Consider the following 6,636-nt stretch of genomic DNA (forward strand, 5'->3'; position numbering starts at 1 on the left):
ATTTGTATACTATATATGTTCAATTAAAAATAGACCCTCTATATTTTGAAATCAAACATTCACATCTTCTATATTATAAAAATCATACAATTTTTATCCACCAATAATGTTATTTCTAATTTCCTAAAAAAAATATAAATATTGTATAGAATGAATGTTCTACGTAAATGAAATTCTATCTAACTAATTATATATACATAATTTTAAAGCAAGAAAATAAATAAAAGGAAATTATATATAATAAATATTACATTTAAATAAAATTATAAATAATGTACGTATTTAAATTAAAAGAAAGTTATTACTAACCGTTGATATATCTTATTAACTAATTTGTATCACTTAACATTTTAAAAAAATATTAATTATTTTTAAATCAAATGCATGAATGAAAATTTTATTTCCATTTTAAAATTTTGTTAGAATAATTTCACAAAAACTATATTTTTATAATTTTAGTTTATCGTTTAATAATTTATTTTAATATATTTAGTTATAGATAAACTCATTGAAAGTGTGAGTATAGAATTTTCACACTACATGAAGCGTAAGTGTTTTATTTTAAAATTGAATTATATTATAATTTTTTTTAATATATTAATTATTTATATACAAAAAATATATGAAATTAAATCTCAAAAATAGTGTTTTTTCTGTTATCTTATAGAGTTGCTTTATTGGAGACATAAAGTAGATATTTATTCTTGTTAGTTTCTTTTTTAATTTACTCCACATTAAAAAAAAAGAAAAAGAGCCAGGAGAATTAAAAAAAAAAAGGTAAGGTAAAGAAGTAGAACGACGAAAAACGAGAAGAAAAATGAATTTGACGAAGAAACAAAACTGTTAAATATTTTATTAGGTGGGATTCAAAACATTAATCTTATCAAAATAATAAATGCTTTATACAATTTACTAGAAAAGAGCAAAGCCTTAATTTGAAGGAAAAAGGTTGTAACTGTCTTTTCAAAAATTCTGGCCAAATTCTGGCCAAAATTTTCTGGCTGTTTAGCATCTCTCATTTAATTTATTACCGTTAAAAAAATATTTTCGTTATAATAACAACATCAAAGATGTAAAGGTCTGAATTTCAAATCTAACTGGCACTCATTATAAAAAGATTTTTTCATGGATGTGAAGAAAAAATAAATCAGGCTGTCATGATGAGATATAATTAAGTGTAAATAAAAATATGTCTTTTTAGCATTTAGACTTTTAGGTCGACAGATGATGACACGTACTTTTTTATTGGAAGTCTAAATTGACATGAGAAAATTACACACAAATTTATATTTTTTCCGTTCACTTTTAATTATCATGTTGCGTTTTTTGAAAGTTAATTTGATAATTTTTTTAAGTTAAATTAGATTACATTAATTTGATATTTTAAAAAAATAAATTAGATATTCAAAAACTACAAAAAAAAATACTATAAATTGTAATTTATTACCGTTAAAAAATTATTTTCGTTATAGTAACAACATCAAAGATGTAAAGGTCTGAATTTCAAATCTAACTGGCACTCATTATAAAAAAGATTTTTCATGGATGTGAAGAAAAAATAAATCAGGCTGTCATGATGAGGTATAATTAAATGTAAATAAAAATATGTCTTTTTAGCATTTAGACTTTTTAGGTCATGAGATGATGGACACGTACTTTTTTATTGGAAGTCTAAATTGACATGAGAAAAATTACACACAAATTTATATTTTTTCTGTTTACTTTTAATTTTTATGTTGCGTTTTCTGAAAGTCAATTTAATTATTTTTTAAAGTTAAATTAGATTACATTAATTTGATATTTTAAACAAAAAAATTAAATATTCAAAAACTATACGAAAAGTACTATAAATTGCAACTTTTTGCATATCAATATGATGAAAAGATACATCATAAAATGTTTGTCAAAGTTATTATCGTTGACTCTAAAAAAAATATTATAATAATTAAAAATTGACGGATCGGAGGTAGTATTCATTTTTACGTAGTGCTCATGCCATTAATTCCAACACTTTTTGGAGACAACGAAGAGGCATATACACTCTATCTGTTCACTTTTAATTATCATGTTGTGTTTTTCAAAAACTAATTTAACTAATTTTTAAAGTAAAATTAGATTATATTAATTCAATATTTCAAACAAAAAAAAATATTCAAAAAAATATACGAAAAGTACTATAAATTACAATTGTTTGCTTATCAATATGATGAAAAAACACATCGTAAAATGTTAGTCAAAGTTCTTAGCGTTTGACTCTAAAAAGAAAATTATAACAATTAAAAATGAACGGAAGAAATATGTATGTACCTTATTATTAAGCCAAGAACATCCTAGGTTTTATATTTTACTCGAATGTGGTTATGAAACAATTCAACTTCTTCATGATCATCATGTACTATAAAAATTAAAGAGATATTGGTTATGAATAAAGTAGCTTTATATTTATATTTTCCACTTACAAATGTTGGTAATACTTGCAGCCACAAATCGACAACTTACAGAAGTCAAGAGACCTCGTAGGGAGCATGAATGACCAAAATTGCATAGGAATGACAACCACCTCTAAATTCGAAGCTTTCTCTATAGTCTATAGGGAATTAATATTATCCGTATTTTTTAGTTGTCATGAATATTAAAAATATTTATTATTTTAAATATTTTTTGTGTTCATCTTTATTTGTCTATTAGTTTCTTCATTTAATAACACTTGTTTACTATATTATTGTAGGATGTCTATTATTTATCTATTGCCTTTCTATTTATAGTTTCTTAAGAAATGTGCAAAATTAATAGTGAACAAGTATTATTGGACATGTACAAAGTCAATAGTGGACAAGTATTTTTGAACAGATGGAGTATATTATTGTGGGATGTTCAACAATATTTGTTCAATTTATGAAATCAATGAATACTTTATTATATTAGGTTTATTTAATTCTTGCTATTAAAAACTATTCTTCATTTTTTAATATTTCGATGACTTATATTTAATAAAGGTGATCTGGTAAAATTATCTCTATAATTTATTGCTTTTTAATTTATGTGTCAAGTCAATATTGAACAACTATTATTGAATAGAAGGAGTAGTTGTCGATTTAAACAATATTGGTCAAATAACGGTAAAAAAAAGTTATTTAAGGGTTATACCAAACCTTTTGTCATTATAACAAAAATGGAATGCAGTGAGTATTATTCAACTTTTTTCTTCTTCTAAAGTAACATTTATTTTGGAATAAAGAAAATAATAAGTAATCAAATTATGCGAAGAATTGTATTAATTGTATATTAATGTTCCAATGGAAATATTAATTACTGCTTTTTCCATCGCGAATCATTAAGAAATTTATATTATAAAGTATGATTTTTTTATCTCATTTTTTCATTGAACAATTCACTAAAGAAACGATGATAAAAAATAATATTTCACTAAAATATTGAAAAGCTTACTAATTTTCTTAGGTGATATACTAAGTGAAATAATAAAACCTCCACGTATCATTTATTTCCTAACATTTGAATAACTTATAATAATTAGGGGTTGATATATCAACATTATTATTTTTATCTTCGTATAGTGTTACATTTATATTTGAAGTGGCATATTTTGGAAAAGTTGAAATATATAAAAATGTGGATGAAAAAATATATTTATTTATTAATGATATATATATATATATATATATATATATATGTGATTATATTAGAGAAAAATTGTTGATACGATGCAGTCGAACGTGCTTTGGTGAAAAACTTGTGACTAGCAAAGCTTAAAAGAAGATTATCGAAAAAATAATACATAAACATTCTTAAAAATACTTTAAATATGCACATAATTTTGTAATTTTTTACAAAAAAGTTTAAAAGTACGCACCTTTTTATTTATGTATCTGCTTCGAGGGTGTTTATGTAATTTTGTATTTTTTTATTTTTTGAATGTTTAAAAATTACATTAATTTTTTTTAAATCATCATAATTAATAATTTAAAATATTTTAATTTTAAAAGACATAAAATATTTTATTGACTTTCAAAATTTTATCGGTACCACTTAAATTGAAACAGAAGAAATAACATATAAAGATAATATCAATCACAATTATTAACAACTTGAAACATTTGAAACACATATAAAAATTGATTAACTCTTAAATTTATCTGCACCTTGTAAATTAGGACATAGAGAGTAATTTATATTTTTCAAAAATTATATAAAAATACTATCAATCACAATAATACTAACAATTTAAAATACTTTAACCATATAAAATTTTAAATAATTCTCTAAAATTCCAATATATCACATAAATTAAAACTATGAATATACTATATATTAAATCAGTGCTAACACAAGTTTGTATATCTAAGTATATTTATATGTCGACTCCATTTTCAATAAAAAGATAGACAACAAGAAGTCCAATCACTTAAAATCTCAAATAAATACTTTGATAAGGTCAAGAGTAGAACAATGTAAATAAAAAGAAAAAAAAACAAAATATAAAAAGGACAAAATAGGGCACATGTCTAATAAAAATAAATCACGTGATGAAAGGGGAATTCTGCCGACTGAACATCCTTTATCTTTAAAAAAATAAATGTTATCTTAACAAAAAGTATTTTATCGTAAAATAAATATAATATTAAAGATTTAAAATAAAAAATATAGTATGTTTTTATTTAATTATATCATTATATTTTATTGTTCTAAGACAATTATTAAATAAAAGTAGCTTAGTAAATTATATATATATATAAATGTTATCTTGCATACTTTTTAAGAAACAATGATTGACATGAATATTTTATCATTCTGCCGATTATTAATTGAAATTTAGTACTTTTAGATTTTGAAAAATAATTTAAAAAATAAGTATTCTACCAATTACGGTAAATATGATATTTTTTATATATATTAAAAGTAATTAAGTAAAATTGATTTTTTTTAAGGTCCTTTTTGCTTCCATCTGCTGATCAGCCGCAATCACTATTCACTACAATGCGGACTTTGTTGTCGGCATAAACAATCATTTTATGTATAATATTTTTAAAAATTTATTTATTTTTATAAAAAGAATAAAGAAAAATATAGTGTGATTGTAAATTAGAGTTGTACATATATTAATACAAAAATTAATTATGAAAAAAATTAATCAAGTAGAGATTATAATAGATGAGTTAGCTTATTGAGTGTTCGAATCGTTGTATTAGAAAGAAATAAATATTACATATTTTTTTAAAATAATATATTTATTTATAGCTAGACTCTTTTCGAGAGGAACATATTTTAGTTCACTGTTTTTATAAATTGAGAAGAGTAGTATCAACATATCCTTCCATCCCATATAATTTATTCACTTTTTTATACGTTTTCTAAGAAAATATAAATAAAAAAAGTATTTTACTAATTTACTTTTTAGCTCTTTTTAATTCACTTTGTCTATGTGTATTTTATCGATCAATATCAAACAATGTAGATTTTTTTTTGTTTGAACCTTTATAGTTAAATTCTCCACATTTGATGTCTTATTAATTAGGAGAAGACAATAATATAGATTAAAAACTAATAGAAAACATTTAATATATTTAAAACGTTATAGTGTGCTTGACTTAACTAAATTTTTTTTTTTATCATTGGTATTTATAATATTGTGAAAACAATTTAATTTGATAAGTATAATTATATTTATTTTTTTGGTTAAATGGTATTACTAGACTCTAAGTTTGATAATTACGCATCATATATTAGCATGGTGATTTTAATTTTATTGAATAAAGAAACGTACAAGTAATGAAGACCAATACTTCTGCTTCCTTTTTTTTTTTTAAAAAAAAAGAAGAAATTATTTGAAATTTTGTACAGAAAAAAAAGAAGAAATTACTTGAAATTTTGTATCTGTTCAAATATCTTGTTATAAAATGACATGACAAGTATTTAATGTGACCCCATAAGACTTAAACTAGTGTATGGGTGTTACTATTTCACGTGTTTTTAACTATACCACGATTTGACGTACAATTTTTTTTTTTGTATATCTACTATTACTATCGAAGAAGCTATTTTATTTGTTTCAATTTATTTTTTTAATTTTTTTTTCCTATTTTAAAAATAATATTTTAACAATTTATTTAATTTTAACTTTGAAATAGAATATTTAAAATTATAATATTAAAAAATATTTTCGTATATTCATAAAAAAAATTACTTTATTAAATTTCATACCAAGTAAAAATAGGATAAATTAAAATGAATTTATATGTCGACCAAATTAAGAGAGTGGTTTTATCATTGACATCCATTGGCACGGACACTTCTTCGCACATGCTTTTTAAATGTATAGATTAATATATATGTTTTTAAATGATCGAGATGTATATAATAGCAATGAAGTCAGAATTTTTAGATTATAATTTTAAATCAATTATCATTTTTTGCTTATTGACGCTTGGATAGATTACTGAAGTCTTTTAACATATGTACAAAGTAATTTGAGGTAAGATTATTGAGTTTTGTTGATTATTTTAAGTTATTTTCTTGTATCTACGTGCCACCATTTTGACAATGCCAAAATCTCTTTCGTATCTCTCCATAATATCGTTGATTCAAAGCATAAGTTTCTATTTTTATTATAATATGGGG

This window comes from Solanum tuberosum, unplaced genomic scaffold (assembly GCF_000226075.1).
Source record: "Solanum tuberosum cultivar DM 1-3 516 R44 unplaced genomic scaffold, SolTub_3.0 scf00008, whole genome shotgun sequence".
Taxonomy (NCBI): Eukaryota; Viridiplantae; Streptophyta; class Magnoliopsida; order Solanales; family Solanaceae; genus Solanum; species Solanum tuberosum.